This window comes from Misgurnus anguillicaudatus, chromosome 12, assembly GCF_027580225.2.
Source record: "Misgurnus anguillicaudatus chromosome 12, ASM2758022v2, whole genome shotgun sequence".
NCBI classification, from domain to species: domain Eukaryota; kingdom Metazoa; phylum Chordata; class Actinopteri; order Cypriniformes; family Cobitidae; genus Misgurnus; species Misgurnus anguillicaudatus.
Window position 1 is genome coordinate 2,966,779 of NC_073348.2, and position 18,918 is coordinate 2,985,696.

Below are 18,918 nucleotides of genomic sequence, written 5' to 3' on the forward strand. Positions count from 1 at the left end.
ACATGATAACGGCCATTTTTGCTATATTTTGAAATATATTTTTCTTATGTCTATGTGTTTTATATATATGAATTTTGCATATATTCTCATATATGCAGCAGACATACATGGGCACTGACATTATGTTATTTACATATATTGACATATATTACATTTCTGTATGGGTATGTTGAGATTGACCTGTTTTTGGTGGACTTTTGAATGCAAGAGATTTACATAATTATGAGGAAACATTTCTGTTTGAGACCCATGATATGTCATTACCATATACACAGCTCTAATAATTCGGCTATGACGAGGGAAAATAAAATACAGTTTAACATTATTGGTCACCTTTAACATTTAAGTACAACACATTTAAATTTGATCTTTATTTAAGTTCATTTTTATTTAAACATTTAAAATGCAGTACAGTTTTTATTGAACTTTTAGGTTCAATACATTCACATTTAATTATGTTTTATTTATTTACCTGTATGTAAGTTCAAACTGTGCATTTACAGTGTTTTACAATAACAAATAGGCCTATACTTCTTGTTTTTAAACTTGCCTTGTTTTTAAACTTTAGCTGAATAGTAAGGTTTACTACACTACTGTATTTAAATGCTGCTCATTATGGTGGTACTTGAATAGATAAATATTTTCTGAGGCGGTACTTGGTGTAAAAAGGTTGAGAACCACTTTAATCTCTCTACACTCCATAACAGTAGGTGGCGGTATGCAGCTTTGAAGTTGTTTCTCAACCCGCCATAAAACCTAAAGAAGAAGAAGCGAGACGGACGAGCAGGAAAATAAACCCACACGCCCGCTTTGGTAACTATAATTTAACTCTTTATTGTTATTTAAACAAGTTTCAGTGCACCTTCACATGATGAACGCGCTTGTGCGCGAGTATTTTAAATGACAACATTATCACGATGATAATGTCACTGTTATATTTCTGTACTTATTGTGTCAAGTTGATCCTGACTAAAACACTGCATACGGTCTGCTCAGATCAGATATAAAGCTCAAGACAAACATGAATATATTTACTATTGTTCGCTCGTCTCGAACTTATAGAGAAGAAGAGGAAATTAATTCAGTCTTTAGTTTAAAACGAGGATGTGTACAACAAACACCACAGCAGATTAATCTTCTGCTTTATCATTTACACTTCAGTCTTTGTGCACTAACATGTATTTTTTCCTCATTACCTTAAGTCTACAACATTTAAGGTTTATTTTTTAAACACTGCAGTCAGTGATATATCTATGAATCCTCTCAGCACAACTGACTACATCTTTCATTGAGAAATGCTTTGCAATCCGATACAGACTGTTTGTATTTTTATCTGATATTCAAATCTAGTTTCAGTTATATTATTATGTCTGTTTTTAACACAGCGATAACAAAATCATAGAATTTAAAGCACTATTTTATTAAAAAGAGTTTGTTAGGGATAGAATAGAAGAGAAAACTGTAGGCGGCTGCCAAAAAGAAAGGCAAATGTCATGTTGTTGTATTACAGGCTTTAATTTAATTGCATTGCTACTGCCAAACAAAAAAACAACTACACCCATGGTTTAAAACAAGCAGACTGGACTGACATGATAATCAAAAATACTTGTGTCTGTCTGCTTCCATCCAGTACATAGTTATAGACATCTATTGATTTATACTCTCTCAAGTTCTCTTAATACACACTGGGTTTATTTATGACGTGCTGATATTAGGCCACTAAACTTAACTGGATATAATCCTCACATCATCCATCTATTGAGTGAGCGTGTACAGGTCAGCTAGTCTGATTACGTCCATTAAAAGTTAACTTTTTCAAATGCATTCATGGTCTGGACAGTGTGTGCCTTAGTCAGATAAATCAGATTTATCAGTTATTTTTTCAAAATGTTAACATTTTACAATAGGTTGAATTTTTTATGAAGCGTTTCAACTTGGCGCTCAGATGGAATATATAGTTGTGATAGGTGCTCTAGGGGTAGGGAAAAATCCAAAGACAAAAATGCAGGTCCCAGGCACTCAGCCAAATATAATGAGGAGGAGGAATTAATAAAAAGTTATTAAAGTTATTATTAAAGTCGCAATGAAATTGAAATGAAAACTATATATATATATGGGCCATTCTACCGAATTCGTGCAAATTGCTGTCCCGGAACAAAAAAACTAATTTAAAAAGCATTAATGTAGGTAAATGTTTGATAATAAAAAAATATAAGCAAATAGCAATCAAAACCCAAAGTAATATTTGAGGTAGCGTCAGGTTTTATATATAAAATATCATCGTTTATATGGTGCTTTCAATTGAGAGGTGGTTGTCCCAAACCCCAAGGTCTGAATTTCACCATAGGAAAAAAAATATGAAATAATTTTTTTAATTTTTTTTATCATTCTTTTAAGAAGTATCATTTTGAATACTTTTGTTAATTAAAACCAAAAATATATTTATTGGATATTTTCAGTGAAAATCATGTAAAATCATGTAAAAAAAAAAACACTGTCCCGCATTTTCACGTCACTACCGAAACATTGCATAGTTTGGTCAATAATATAATACTGCTTTAAGCCACTCCCCTCCATTTTGAACCAGAAACTTTGTCTGTGCCTCTCTTTCTTGTGATGACATGGTGATTAGATCAGTCTCATGGTTTTGAAGTAAATCTGATCAAAAGTTTGGAAATCAGTGTGTGACATTTATGAATGTCACTACCGATCACACATTTTCAATGATTAATTCAGTTTTTTTGATTTTTTCTACTGGTCATTTAGGTTTTACTCATGTTTCAATGTCGAGAACCGTGCTAGCTAACTACGTACTGATTAGCATCTAAGCAGTAGGATCAAAGTTAGCTTAAATCGTCACTACCGAAACAGTCACAACCGAAACATTTGTTGACGTTTCGGTTGTGACGTGATTGTTTCGGTAGTGACAAAATGACACTTATTTCTTTATTTTAATTAATAAATAGAAAGTTTCAACTGCACATATATTCTTTTTCAGTACAAATAATTTGTCAGTCATATTTCTGTAATGTTGTACGTGATTTGACTAGGACTACAAACTAAGATAAAATGAACTAGGCCAGATTAATTTAATTAATTCATACAGTAGTAGCTTGACTCATTATTGATATAAATGAAGGCTATATGATTCTACCTCTGGTCTCTAGGAAAACTGTCTGCGCTAATTTAGCGGAACTTTGACTGATTGCTTTATATAAATGATATAACAGATAGCACTTATCAGTATCATTGTAAATTGACATGTCATTGATAAGTGTAGACATGGCAGGCTCACACTAATAATGTAAATGTAAATATCTTTGGTTAATTTGTAGAGATAGCTACAGAGAGAGAGGAATCACCAACATGCATAGACAGAAAGATGAAAGTAGAGCGGACAGACTGAGAGAGCCTATTTTCTTGAGCCGATACTTCTTTTGCTCACTCAGTTTACTTGTAAAATATGGCATCATCGTGTCATTTTTATAAGTCTCAATTTAAAAAAGTAACATTAATTGAACTTAAAAAACTATATTTCTGTCTGTAAATAATGCCGGAAAAACTCTGTGAACACAGCAGCCACAAATCGGCCAATGCAAATACACATAAAACTCGAAAAAATCGGCCGATATATCGGTCTATCACTAGTTCTTTTATATGAAAATTGATTCAACCTACCTCAAATCAAATAAAAAATTAAGTTTACTTCAAACTCAAAAAAGTCAAACTCAGCAACAAGAGAATAAGTTAAGAAGGTTTAGAGAAGTTAGAATGTGTAATGGAAAAACAGGCACACATGTGTACACCAACATTACAGATGGACATGGGTGCACACACACCAAATTCTGTAGTTTATACTGTGGGCCTGAAGTTTTATATGGACATACATTATGTCATCTTTTTCTCAAGAGATGTGAAAATCAACACAGCATCTTGCATCCCTTCAAGGTCTGAACTATACGCCATCTCTTCAGCGTAATTTCAGTTTTTTCTGCTTTTATGTGGTGTTGCGTTAGATATTCTTTGTGCTGTATGTTTTGACTGCATAATGGCAACCATTTTTGACTAACTAATTACTTTTTTTTACACAAAATATGGAAAATCCAATATGGTCGTCACTACCGAACATTTGATGTCACGACCGAAACAAATAATGTTCTGGAAAAATAAAATAGGTTTTGTTATCAGAAAAGATGACATAATTTTATTTAGTTAGATAAAAATTTAAAATAATGAATCCTTGAATTTGAAAACTGTATCAGTGCATGTATGGCAATTACAGAGAAATATTGCCTTCAAAATGCATTTAATTTGATGAACCACTCTTATAGCTTTGTTAAAATAATATTTCTAATCAATATAACCATGACACTGTCTTTAAAAAAAATGTAAAAAATATATTTAGAAGGTTAATGTAAAGAAAATCAGAATAGGCTATTAAAAACCTAATTTTTATATCAAATGTTGTTGTGTTTCGGTAGTGACAAATTCTGGGAGAGAGAAAACATTTCGAAACTGTATAAAAACATGCTAAGAAACTAAAGTGTCCAATCAGTAGATTAGTGTTCCTTAGATGTTCTTCTATGTTTATGACTACAAAGCTTGCAGGAAAAAACACACTTTTTTCAAGAAGTTTTGAAGTGTCAATTTGCACCAATTCGGTAGAATGGCCCATATATATATATATATATATATTTTATATTGTAGTATTATTAACAAATAACTTATCTGTAAGCTTCATTATTTTTAAAAAAATTGTGTGTGCTCATAATCTTTAATCAAAAATGCAAATCTCCTCCCCTCCTCAAAACGATCTCTCTTCACTTCCGGTCATATGGTATGGCAGCTGGGCGGGGTCCGGGAGAAGATCGCAGCGATTAGCAATTAGCAACACGACCCAACTTCAAACGATCCAATCAGATCTCAATGGACAAATTCAAATCCAGCCCTGCCTTATTTCATTCCAGAAGCCATTTCATTCGGATATACGTCACCACGGGGAAAATAAGGCAATCGCTACTTCCGTTTCATGGCGACTTTAAGTATGGCTTACGTCATGTTAAAATAGAAAAGTTGGCTTTTCTTCATTCTTTCTCCTCTTTTTATATTTGACTGAGTGCCTTGGGACATGCCTTTTTTGAGGTTGTATTTCTTTTTAACATGAGTTAAAGGTGCTCTAAGCATATTCACGCATTTTAGGCCATAAAACAGTTTTTATTTCATACAGTAAACATCTCCTCACTATCTGCTAGCTGCCTGTCCTCTGAACACACTTTAAAAAAGCGTGATCTCTGAAGACAGCCCAGGCTTTGCAAACTGCATCAAAAACACGAAACATAACAAAGTGTTCCAGCCAATAATCGACAAGAAGTATTTGGGAGTGGGGGTTGGGCGCGTTCATGATTTGTTCAGAAAGCACGGAAGGGAGGGGAGGGGAATAGTTAGCTACGCTCCGTTTTGTTTGAAAACACTTCGGACGTTAACAAGAAGTGACATCACACAGATTTGCTGAGAGCGCCTTTAATGCATTAGCTAACATGAACGAACAATACTTCAATAGCAGTTATTAATCTTAGTTAATGTTAATTGTAGCATTTACTAATATATTATTAAAACGAAATGTTAATCTTAGTTAATGCACCATAAATTATGAAAAACTACAGCTTAATGTTAGTTAACTCTTTCCCTGCCAGCATTTTTCAGGATTTTCACAAAAGTTGCCTTCCAAAAAGTGCTCCTTTCAGGGCTCAACGCAAAAAAAATTCTACTGGCCCGATCGGGCCAGTGGTTCAGGTTTTCACTTGCCCTGCCAAAATTTTCACTGGCCCACAAAAAAATATTTTTGTGTCACATATTAAAAATAATAATTCAAAAGTCAGATATAATTTTACACATTGTATTCATCATTAGCCTGTCATGGCTATGGTCTCAGATATTTCAGCATAAAAACTGCACAAAAGATAATTCATAAAATAAATCTTTGCAAGAACGTTAACTAACCCATATTACTAAAACAGTGGTATTACATTTTATACAGTGTTGTTTTTGTTTCTGCCAGCACTAGGGATGGGCATTCGATTAAGTTTTCTTTGTCGATCGTCGGGAGAATTAACGATCGACTATCGATTAATCATTAATATTTTTATTATAAAATTTGTTATTTAACTTTTATACTTAAAAAATGCAATGAATACAAATATACAGCGTGTTTTTCCTCGATGAGACCTTTATTACAAGATCAACTTGTGGCAGACAGTTAAAATATGTTTCAAACATATATGTGCGTGCATGTGCGGTGCTCTAAAGCAGCGGAACCTGCAGCTGCGAGCCAGCGTTCTTAAACAGAGACCTCATTAGTTCAAAAATAAATAAAAAAGCAGATTCATGTTTAACATTAAATTAAACAAAAAACATAATACTTAGATCTAAAAGGTTTGTCAAAATGTAACTCAAAATTATTCAAGCCAGAAGAAAGTGCAAGATATTAGCCTTCCTAACATTAGGCTATAACAAATTAGGCTACTTAAAGCCTCGTGAAAAATAACTAACTTTAGTAACTCGCATAAAACTTCTGCACCAGTCTACTGATTTTTATTAAAAAAATAAAAGCATGTTTTGGGGTCAGACGCGACCGCAACCCATGGTGACCGTCAGTCCAGCCGCCGCCGAAAACAGCCGCTCCGAGGAGACTGACCGGGATGCACAGGTACCTCAGCGCTAACTTATTCCGCATACAGAGTATGTGTGAAACAGCGTGCGTTTTGTGAGCCCCATTTACCATTGTATAATTATACTAACATAGTCTTTTAGTTTTTATTTGTTGTAAAACAACAGTAGACCCAAATTTACTATGGTCTCCAACTCCACAATATACCATAACCATGGTATTTGTAGTAAAATTGCGGAAATACAAATCGTTTTTAATCTGAAAAAAAAAAACATTTTCACAATGATAAAATCATGGCTTATTTTCCTAAGGTAGTAATTACAAAATGATATATGTTTGAAAGACGGAGATGCGCACCTGTCAATCTATTACATAACAGAGGGAGGCCAGAGACAAACTTGCTCATAAACGGGAGTAATATGGAATAATGTGTGCATCTTTGAATAACTGTAAGTATACATTTATTTCAAATATATTTTTGTAATATAAAGTTTTGAGACATGGCCTAATAATGCTTTTTTCACTGTTATTGCTCATTTAGACTTATTGTGCGGGTAACAGCATTTTTGACGCATTTACCTCAGAGATTATTTTAGCAATATTGCTTTTTTCCGGTAATAATAATACAATTTATATTTCAATCCTGTTTCATTGTCTGTTTATTCATTTCATTATGCTGTTATGTTAATGTGATGATATTTATTTGCCATATGAAACGTGCCGTTAAATAAATACTTTTGTATAATATTCAAATTATATGCGGAATAATGTGTGCATCTTTGAATAACTGTAGGAATACAGTTGCTTATTTTTGTCATAAAGTTTTAAGAAATAATAATATTGTGAGGATTTATTTCCATATGAGACGCTTTTTGTCGTTGAATACTCTCGTTTATTATTTGGAAATCATATACATACATAGTAGGAAATATATAATGTGGAAGTGTAGACTTGCAAAGTTACTCTGCTTATTTTTATTTATGATATATGTGGAGATAAATAAACCATTGCAAAACTGCTGATTTGATCCATTCAGATCCTGACCACCAGGCTAGAGATTTTTAACATCCTTAATCCACACTTACTGGTCTGTCAAATAATATCTAAAATATATTGTTTTGTAAAAAAAAATGATGCTTTGTTCTATTGTTTATGCGGAAAAGTGTTCACAGAAAGTGTCAATCACATGAACGTTTCATATGCAGAATAAGCGGTCAGCAGCGCACTGCAACGGGTGCTTGACGGATTCGCCGCACACATACGCAAACGCACTGCATACGGAGTATTTGTGAAACAGGAGTTAGATAAAAAAAATGCATTTGATTAATTGATAACAAATTACATATCGACGAAATTCTAAACAATCAATTATCGATCGTCGATTAATTATGCCCATCCCTAGCCAGCACGCTAATAAAGTGGATTGCCTTAATCTAGCATCTCTTTCCAAAGAACCTCAAAGATACTGTCTGTGAATCTAGAATTATAAATATTTAGAAAATGTTATAATAGGTCAAAATCATTGTGTGATGGAAACAAACCAGAAGTAGGGAAAAGATATACTGCATATATTTCCATGCAGTTCTATCCATTTTAACAAATAGTGGAGCATTTAGTGGACTTATTTCTTTTACGCCAGCGCCAGCATTTTTCATGATTTTCACAAAAGTTTAATGCTGATTCCTCTGCTTTCAAACAAAATACAGTTTAATCTTCATTTTTATTCATCACCTCTCAAATATGGGTGGGTTTTAAGGATGTTTGTTAGAGATCAGATAATATCAGTGAATGCTCCAGTGTTTTATAAGTTGGGTAAGCCCGCCACCTAGTGGGTAATAGCGGAAATATAGATTGCCTTAAACTCATCATTGGTGGGGAAAGAGTTAAGACATTAAACTAAATATTTCTTACCTCCGACATATCTGTGTGGTACTGAGATCCCACATAAACTCTGTTTTAATTTTTTTAAGCAAGTCAATACACCGTTTGAATAACATAATGGCTGTTCATTCTTGATGAAGTGATATGCTGTGTTGATATGTCTCTCGATGCGCTGGAAATTCTCCTCATTCATACGTCTCGCCATTAAGCTAAGTTGCTTTCAAACAAAAAAATCTGTTTCATCCTGCCTTCATTTGTTCTGTTTTTATCACCTCTCAAATATGTGTAGGTTTCATCAAAAACACCAAATTTTGAGCAAAAAGCTGAGATAATTTCATTTTTGTGAAGGACTTTTGATAGAGATCAGATGCAGAGCGATCTTTAAAACATACACGGACATACAGCTGTTTGCCCTAGGGCAATACTTCCGGGTTTTATAAGTTGCGGAATAGTGCAACTTATAAACTGGTGGATCCACCTGGTGGATAATAGCGGCATTGCAGATCGACGAAATAACACGTCAATAGCGGGGAAAGAGTTAATGTTGGATAATGCATTTACTAGGGGTTTCATTTTATGCAGTTTTCCATCTTCGATGATCGCTTAAATTAGCGATCAGTCAATCGAATAATCGTTACTGGGGTGTTACGAGACACTCAATCCACAAGATGAGACAAGACACCAGATTGGGTTCACGAGTCTAAAGTCACAGTAAAAAAGCTTTATCGTGCAAATGGTTATTTTGGGAGTTATGCACTTAACCGGACCTTTTATGCACATTCCTTGTGCAGATTTGATGCGCCTAAAACCTAGGGAGTGCGCCTAAATCATACTGTGCATTGATGCACTAGAAGAATCCTCACATGGGAATCCTTTCTCCGCAATGGAAAGTTAAGTTCATAACTGTTAATACATGAAGAGATTAGATTCATCGTGTGCTCAGCACATTGAATTGCATCCATCAACAGCTTATGGCACTTTTCCATTGCATAGTACCCCAAGATTTGGTTTAGTTTAGGTCAGGTCAGCTTAGTTTTAGGAGCATTTCCACTGGGTGCAGTACGTAGTACCCGTTACTTTTGTTTGTACCACCTCGGTTAGGGTTCCAAGCGATCCAAGCTGATACCAAACGTGACGCGAAAACACTGTAGATCACTGATTGGTCTGAGAGAATAGTCACTACCAGCGTCATCGCTATAATGTAAAAGATTAGCTTTACCCTCATGCTAGCTTGCGCTGTCTCAAGTAAACCTGTTTTCATCTGTGCTCTGCTATAAGTTCCCAAACTCCCTTTTAGCGATGAAAAACATTCACAGGTTGAGAATCAGGAACACCATACCCGTTTTTTTCAGACTTGCAGTTTGTGGCGGAACATTCGCGACGAGCACGTCAGCATTAATATATGCTTAAATGCAATTTCAATGAGGCTCAGCGGAGCGCCGTCAACTGACGCCACGGCAAACAGAAAATGTCATGTGAGACAGATAGTGATAAATGAGATGTTCAAACAATTTAAATATTGTGGTGGACTGAGAAATAAATAAATGTATGGGAATGTACAATGACGCTTTCACTTGTATGATGTCACAGCAGTAGGCAGCGCAAATATAAAGACACGCCTATAATCCCTCCCACTCCGAAGTGATACTAAAATCGATGGAAAACCTAACCACGCAAAAGTGAGGTGAGCTGACCCGACCTAAACTAAACCGTGAGTTACTATGCAATGGAAAAGCACCATTACTGAGACAAAATATAAAAAAATCTGATAAAATCAGATTAAGCTAAAATAGCTTACAGTTATTGTGTTTGTGGATTCGTCCGCTTCACCAGTGGATTAACTCCCTTTGCAAGTAAGTTACAGTGTTTCTGTGAACTTAAATATCTTTAAATGTGCTTTTGTTCCTTCACATGAAGCTATTGAGTGTAAGATGACTTTGATTATAGTGCATAAAACGTTTATGGTGCTTTTATAATACTTATGTCGTTTTAATCGCGTGTCAGTAAAAACCATGGGTAACGCGCTGTATCGGAATTGGATCGTTCCTGTTATTCCGATATCCGATCCAGCAAAAAAAGGCCTGATCGGTGCATCCCTATTATTTTTCACATAATTTACTTATCTGTATAGCGGTGTTTTTCGTGTCCTCAAAACGTGCTGATGTCTTCCTTGTTTTATGAAGTCCCTCCCTCAGAAATACGTATCGAGTTCTGATTGTGTAGCTTATTTAGTGTGAGGTGATTCGATAGCAGCTTAGCTTGCCGTTAGCTTAGCTGGCAATTGATGTATTCCTGTGGGCGGAGGTTAATCAAAAAACTGTTCTTGTGACGTCATTAAAGCAGGAAGTAGAGGGCTGTAGTCCAATCCGGCCGTTCGCTGTAGGCTTTGAAAGGTGAATTCTGTTAAAGAAAATATATCACCAGGAAGTGAACTTTAAGCTTTATTATTTACAGGTATTTTTTATGCTATTAAAGCAACATTTCACACTAACTACAGGGCATTAGACTAACATTTGAGAGAGGTGGCACTGGCGCCACAAAGTTGTAGTGCTGGTGGTGCTGGGCCTCAATTTGGTGGCACCAGTCACTGGGTGGTGTAAAAACAAAAAATAAACACTAAAACTAAGTCCAAACATGATTAAGGCATAATAAATAAATTCATTACGAATACAGATAATTTCTTTTTCTTTATATATAGTATACATAATTTTTTAAACTTTACCATACTTTTACAAATCAAACTAACAATCAACTTTTTTTTAACTTTGTTGTAAAAGCTTTAGGCTATTTAAGACAGACTTGGTAAAGAAATCACATTCTTGTGCTGTAATCACTACAAAATGTATCCATGCACTCTGAAGATATCATTTGACCAGGACTTGTAAACTCTAATCTGAGGTACTGAGCGTAGTGTTTTACATCTTTTCTGACTTCTAGCGCGAACACACAGTGTGATCTTTAGGCTTTCATTGATAAATCTAAATCGACTGATCTCCCCGTCTTTAATTAGTTTAATTTTGTGAGCGTGTGGGAGTTGTGCAAGATTATTTAATCAATTGCGCTGAAATATCAGAGAAAGCTCTTGCATATCATGTGCAAAACACTGTGCAGCATGTTTACTTACAACACAAGCAGCAAACTCTGACATAATATTAGGGCGCACTCACATTATTCAAACCAAACCAAACCATGCCCCAGCGCGATTGTCACCCCTCCCTACTCCCCCAGGTGCACGCACTCACACTGTACTTTTTATCGATCCGAGTCCGGGCGCGCTTTCGTCATTAAAATGCGATTGTTTGGAAAAAAGCAGGAAGTAAAGCTCTCTCTTAACACTGGAACCCACCGTAATGAAAAGTCTGTGTTTTTTATTCGGAGTCGTTTGGTACGCGATTACAGACAGCCTTCTCACATGTCATCATATTGCTTAGTTGATCTGTCACGTGCGCAGCTCAGACATTCACGTAACCGCGCTGCGCGCATCAAAAGGTTTTTACGGCGACAGATGAAGGTGAGTGGTCGCGCAGCTGACGTCTTCACCTTTTGAATCGTGCTCAGGCGCGAATGCGCTCACACCACAGCCTTCCGCGCCTGAGCCCAAGTGAACCGCGCTCCGGCCCACCTCTGCAACCCGGCCGTGGCGCGATTAACCAATCCACGCCCGGGCGCGGAACAGAGCGATCACACTTGTCAAACAAACCAGGCTTTGGGGGTCAAACGCGCCCGAGCGCGGTTTGGTTTGGATAATGTGAGTGCGCCCTTAGTTCACGTCCATATAAACCCATCATTACTTCCGCTTGGGTTCAAACGAAATTTACGGATTCAGAGTGGTGATATGCCCCAAATAGACGCCTTTCTCTTTAAGACGCCTGGTGTGACGACAGGTTTGGGAAAATAAACGCCTGTCTCAAATAAAGGCCTGGGCTGTTTTTTAGTTTTAGGTTGTATTTAATCTTCTAAAACCCGTCAGATCATCGTTTTAAGCCAGTTCTATGGTGCAGATTGCACACGCTAAGTTTTGATTACCAGTAGATATCACGTGACAGATGCAGTCGTTCCATTACTCATCACTATGACAACACAACAATGTTCATCTTCAGGATTGAAGTGATGATGACAGTAGCAAAGAGGCAATCGGGACTTTTCCCGGTGGGCCGGTAGTGTTTTCACATTGTATTTCTCACGGGGAAACACTATTTATCATATTTAATATGCTGCAGCGCCCAAAATGTATCTAGCTGCACTGCTCTCTCTATCAAGCCGTCTCCCCTGAAGTTCTAGTTGAGCGAGCCAATCCAAGAAAAAGGAGGCTACAAATAGCCAATCAGAAAATAGCACTGTTGTATCAGGGTAAGATTTCACGCAACAACCAATAAAAAAGCATTCCTCGTTTGCTTTATTTATGCTGCCAATAATTTAAGAGTGTTATTCTTACACGAACTAATTTTTTAAACACATTCAAATTATAAATAAAACGTAATATGTGGTAACCTCCTGCTGTCATGCTGGAACAATTAAATTAAAAGCCTGTCTCTTACAGACGCTTGTCTCTTTTAGACGCCTAGTGTGACGATAGGTTTGGGAAAATAAAAGCCCAGGCTATTATTTGAAGTTTTACGGTATTTACTCGCTCTCTGGAGGCCAGAACTCATGGTTAAAAAATGGGATCAGAAAGAAGGTGACCTTTAATACACTACAGTATGAGATACTGTGACGCAACTCTCTGAAGTTTACACAGAAATGTGACCTGTGCTGTCTAAATGAGTCAGAGATTTTCATGATACAAATAAGAACATTAAGCTGTCGTCTAGCAAATCCTATGATCTAATGGTCGTTGGACATCAAAATGATCTTTATTTGTATGTTTTCTGAGACGTGCACTGTCCTAAATGCTTAAACTAATACAATGTCTGAAAGTTTCGCTTTTAAAACATGCATGAATTAGAAAATAGACTGCAGGACTTGCTTGATGTTACTCCAGCTATTAAGAGAGATAAAATTCGGAAAAAATAATTATTAAGAGTAATAAAACTCAAGCGATTTTCCTTACGCTGACAGATCTGAAGCGCGTGCGCAACCCCGATATATAGACATCTACACCGAATTACAGTTTTAAAAATATTTGTTTTATCAAGAATTCATGCAGATAATCTGTTATGTCTTAAGTAAATGCTTGATTAATCGTTGAAGAAAAATATCTGATGTGTAACATTTATAGGCTATTAGATCTGCATTATACAGTTAGGGCCAATCCCATTTCTCTGTCTTACCCCTTCCCCTTACCCCTACCCCTTAGTTTTGCACGTTCACGTGAGAGTAAGGGCTATCCCAATTCTCGTTTTGATCAAGGGGTAGGCCTAAGGGCAAGTGGTAGATACCCCTTAAAACCAAGAATTTCCGCGAGCTTACTTGAAACCAAGGGGTACCCAGAATACACTGCGCAACCGGCAAAAATGGCGGCTAGAGCGTCCAGAGAGTCCCATAAATGTAAGTATTTTCGGCTTAATAATTAATTTAAAAATTACTAACGTCTTGTTTTGTGCTCTACACAGTCCTGTTCATATATAATTGAATTATGTTCTTAATTTAAATGTTTTAAAATTTCGCTAGTTTGCTACGCTAACGTTACGTTGCTGATTTGCACAACATTCCCGTATTTGCTGATTTGCACAACATTCCCGTATTTCTCTAACTAGCCATGAATGGAATGCATGCTTGTCTACAGTTTTAACTAAATTCCATTAACGTTAGCAGCGAATTTCGTTTGATATCAGTGCATAACACTACTTGCTTTGGAGACATCGGTATGTGCTTTACGTATACCGTCCTGTATCACACAGGGACGCCAGAAGAAACTCGGCGGCTGATTAACTGATGACGTAACCGTAAATTTTAAGCGGTGTCTCATTTCATAGGGGTATGTTTTCACCCCTAGCGCTTAACACTTGGTTTTGAGGGACAAGAGCTAGGGGTAAGACGAAGTGGTAGGGGAAGGGGTAAGACAGAGAAATGGGATTGGCCCTAAATCTTAAAGCTGCCGTCTCAATCTCAAACAATAAAAGAAAAAAGTTTAACATATACTGATATTATTTTTGCTTTGTGTGTGCTATAATATATTCGTTTTACCAGTGATTTTAAGGTATGGATGTGGTATTTTTTGTGGTAATTTAAAGGTGACATAGAATGATTGAACGGGGTATTTATCCTTGTTCTGTGATGTGACATGTAGACAAAAATTATTTTGTTTGGGTCTGTAATGCCTTAGAAGCTTCCTAAAAACCTCTTTCAGATAGCTCTATTAGGGTGGGGGATTTTAAACAAGTGGTTTTGCCCCTATTTGGCTCCACCTACTGGCTTAACTTGCAATCTCATTACTGATTGGCTGACTTTGCTGCCACTCAAAAAATGTAGCCAATTATTTTAAAGTGAAGGGGCAGTTAGATGCCTGTGATGTCGTAAGCATCAGTTTTTCAGATTGGGCTGTTTTTTGGCTGACATTTCTAAAAGAGAAATTTCTAGAGACTGAGATGTTTAGCATCTCTAACACTTTTTGTATGTTTGTGAATGTGGGTAGACTACCATTATTCAACAAAGACAAGGTAAAAATGTTTTTTCATTCTCTGTCCCCTTTAACTTTGCTGACTCTGTCAACTTCAAACAGGTGGAGTTCTGTCAGATTCCAAGTTTTCTAATAGAGAATGTCAAAATATAAATCATTTTGAATAGGGATGCTCCGATCGATTGGCCGATAATGCTTGCTTTGTTTCTCAATGAATTACGGTGAAATGCCGCTACATCCAAAAGCCAGGGGGCGCTCTCGTGCAGAAAATCAAAATGCGCTGTAGACAAAGAACAATAAACACGCATCTGTGATGACACGCAGCTCCATGAAATGGCTGAAGGATATATTTATATTGCTGTTCTTCAAACCTTTTCAGGTATTTTCATGATAATAAAGAATATGTTTAATAATTATGTTTGACGAGTGTTGCTTTTTCAAATGCATGTTATAAACGACTCTAACAGTGATTTTAGATCGATAAGGACTTATGATCAAAAGCCGTAGTACATGAAATATATGTAATAAGATCGGCTGTCCGATTCAGAATAGTGATCTGCAACGTATTAGTTGTATGACCACAGTTTTTAAAAACTGCTTGACATCTGTGTGGCATGGAGTCAACCAACTTGTGGCACCTCTCAGCTGTTATTCTTTAACAACATTCCACAATTCATTCACATTTCTTGGTTTTGCTTGAGAAACAGCATTTTTGATATCACTCCACAAGTTCTCAATTGGATTAAGGTCTGGAGATTGGGCTGGCCACTCCATAACATTAATTTTGTTGGTTTGGAACCAAGACTTTGCCCGTTTACTAGTGTGTTTTGGGTCATTGGTTTGTTGAAACAACCATTTCAAGGGCATGTCCTCTTCAGCATAGGGCAACATGACCTCTTCAAGTATTTTAACATATGCAAACTGATCCATGATCCCTGGTATGCGATAAATAGGCCCAACACCATAGTAGGAGAAACATGCCCATATCATGATGCTTGCACCTCCATGCTTCACTGTCTTCACTGTGTACTATGGCTTGAATTCAGAGTTTGGGGGTCGTCTCACAAACTGCCTGTGGCCCTTGGACCCAAAAAGAAAAATTTTACTCTCATCAGTCCACAAAATGTTCCTCCATTTCTCTTTAGGCCAGTTGATGTATTCTTTGGCAAATTGTAACCTCTTCTGCACATGCCTTTTTTTTAACAGAGGGACTTTGCGGGGGATTCTTGAAAATAGATTAGCTTCACACAGACGTCTTCTAACTGTCACAGTACTTACAGGTAACTCCAGACTGTCTTTGATCATCCTGGAGGTGATCATTGGCTGAGCCTTTGCCATTCTGGTAATTCTTCTATCCATTTTGATGGTTGTCTTCCGTTTTCTTCCACGTCTCTCTGGTTTTGCTCTCCATTTTAAGGCATTGGAGATCATTTTAGCTGAACAGCCTATCATTTTTTGCACCTCTTTATAGATTTTCCCCTCTCCAATCAACTTTTTAATCAAAGTACGCTGTTCTTCTGAACAATGTCTTGAATGACCCATTTTCCTCAGCTTTCAAATGCATGTTCAACAAGTGTTGGCTTCATCCTTAAATAGGGGCCACCTGATTCACACCTGTTTCTTCACAAAATTGATGACCTCAGTGATTGAATGCCACACTGCTATTTTTTTTAACACACCCCTTTCAACTAATTCAACTAATTGCCCAATTGCACAGCCTTAAGAGCGTGCATATCATGAATGCTGGGTCTCATTTGTTTTCTGAGAATCTACTGAACCTACTGGTTACTTGTTTGCCACGTAGCAATAAAAAATATACTAAAAACCTTGATTATTCTGGTTAGTCACATTGTACTGCTATTATTTTGAACAATACTGTAAGTGCACTGTAAGATTCCAGAGAAAGCTTTAATTTACATTTAAAGGGGTAAATAAGAGCCATATCACACTCATTGAGAATTTAACTTATTTACTCACTTTAGTACACATAACAAAAAAGTTTACAATATGTAACATAACATCGTTTTATGCTGTTTTTTGTCAAAGCTAATTATTTCACTACCCCTATTTAAACTACAACAGCCATCTTAATAATTGGCAAACATTAGTCTAGCTTCTAATAAGAGAAATTATACTTTTAGATTTCGCTAGAGCAGTAAAATCAGGTGTATGTTTGTCAGTAGATACGTGTTTAGTGGTGCAGGTGTTGGGCGTGATGGGTGATTAACTGTTACTAATCGTTTCAATGCGTTTCCTTTATTAAGACATCTAATGTCATTGTGGATAAGCAAGTCATCATTGAGCCGACATATCAAAGAACAACTGACGGAAAAGGCGGTTTTGTAAATACAAGAAGTTAAAACAGCCATAGAGTCCGTGGTCTCACCACTGTCAGTCATCGCGTCTTGATATGCGGGCGCGATTGGCTTGCGTTGGACCAAAGCGCGAATATAAACACGTGACACAGCTGCTCGCGCCAGTCACGTGACTCGCGCTCTGCATCTCATGCTGTAACAGATGCACGCTCATCAACTCGTAACTGTAGGGCCCGTTGTCCAACTACATTTATTTTAATTCTAAATTTATTTATTCTAGAGATGTCTTTTTCACAGACTACATAAAGGGCCGGATCAAATTACCTCGGTTGGCGTGCGCTAGAGTGTTGCCCACCCACAGCGCCGCCACTGGCTGGTAGGCTGAATTGATTCATAGGATTTGATGAATCGATATTGAATTGAGGAATAAATAATTGCAATGCATTGATGAATCAATATTTTTACCCAGCCCTAGCAGCCAGCCTCGTCTTGCATGACGTTGAAAAGCCCAGGTGTGTGCTTGACATACAGCATCGTTGATCGTAATCATGGTTAATTTAACTTCTGCGTCAAAGCTTAATTTTGTCTCCTGTATGTGTTTTGCACAAACGCCGTGAACACGTGCACGACCTTGCTTATTCGACCATTGTTACGTTTTATCAATTCAATTAATAACGACAATAAATCGAAGATAGATTAATTGTTAACATCCTAGCATTTACTTATGTTACTTAAATCTTATCAGAAAGTGTTGGCAAACAAACTGACAAACCATTTTTAGCTAACTTGTCTGCTTCGGAAATGTGATTTTTCGAATGCGGTTGCCATGGTGACATGAGAAATTAATGGCAATATCAGAGAAACTGGAAGCGTGTAAAATCAAAGGCACAAAATGTCTTATTGTGATGACACGCGGGGTGTATGTTTGGCCAAGGATTACAATCGCATCGATGTGCCTATTGTAAGGCATATGCAACCTTTTGAAATGCCATTGCGACCCTAATTTTTAATGGGTCGCAAATGTATCACTGATTATTTTTGTACCTACCTTATGTTTTAGGTTATGGTTTACTATGAGCATTTATTAAAACAGAAATGTGTATTTTAAGAATACATTTTATAACGTGCACTGAGCCTTCAACACATCAAGTTGGCTTCAGTTGCGTGCTTTGTTTCTCAATGAATTGGGTGCGACGCGAAGCAAGTGTCTCATTGTATCCTTCCATGTGTCTGAACTTGAAAAGAGTTGTACCATTAGAGGCCGAGACCCATGCGGGTCCGGATTTATATTTTAAATGGTCAGTCACGTCGGGGTCGGTCTTAGTTTAATTACTTCGGGTCCTAATTCTGATTAATATTTTGTGTAAAACCCGAGTCGATCGGGAAACGGCCACAAGAGCTACCGTGCTAAAGCTTGAATAAAGTTTCAGTGTGTCTCCGGTTTCTATGGCGATAACTGGCTCTTGTTACGACCACACGCTGCATTTTCTTTCTCC

The 18,918-nt window shown here is 36.8% G+C and overlaps 1 protein-coding gene across 2 annotated transcripts in view; it reads left to right on the forward strand.

The window, feature by feature from the left end:
* The first annotated feature begins 680 nt into the window (after positions 1-680).
* Positions 681-18,918, forward strand: part of LOC129446046 (uncharacterized) — a 28,642-nt gene continuing 10,404 nt past the window's right edge. For both annotated transcript variants that reach the window (XR_008645014.2, XM_055207001.2), the window contains exon 1: positions 681-813. The gene's annotated coding sequence lies outside the window, so the exon portion shown is untranslated. The remainder of the gene's footprint in view (positions 814-18,918) is intronic.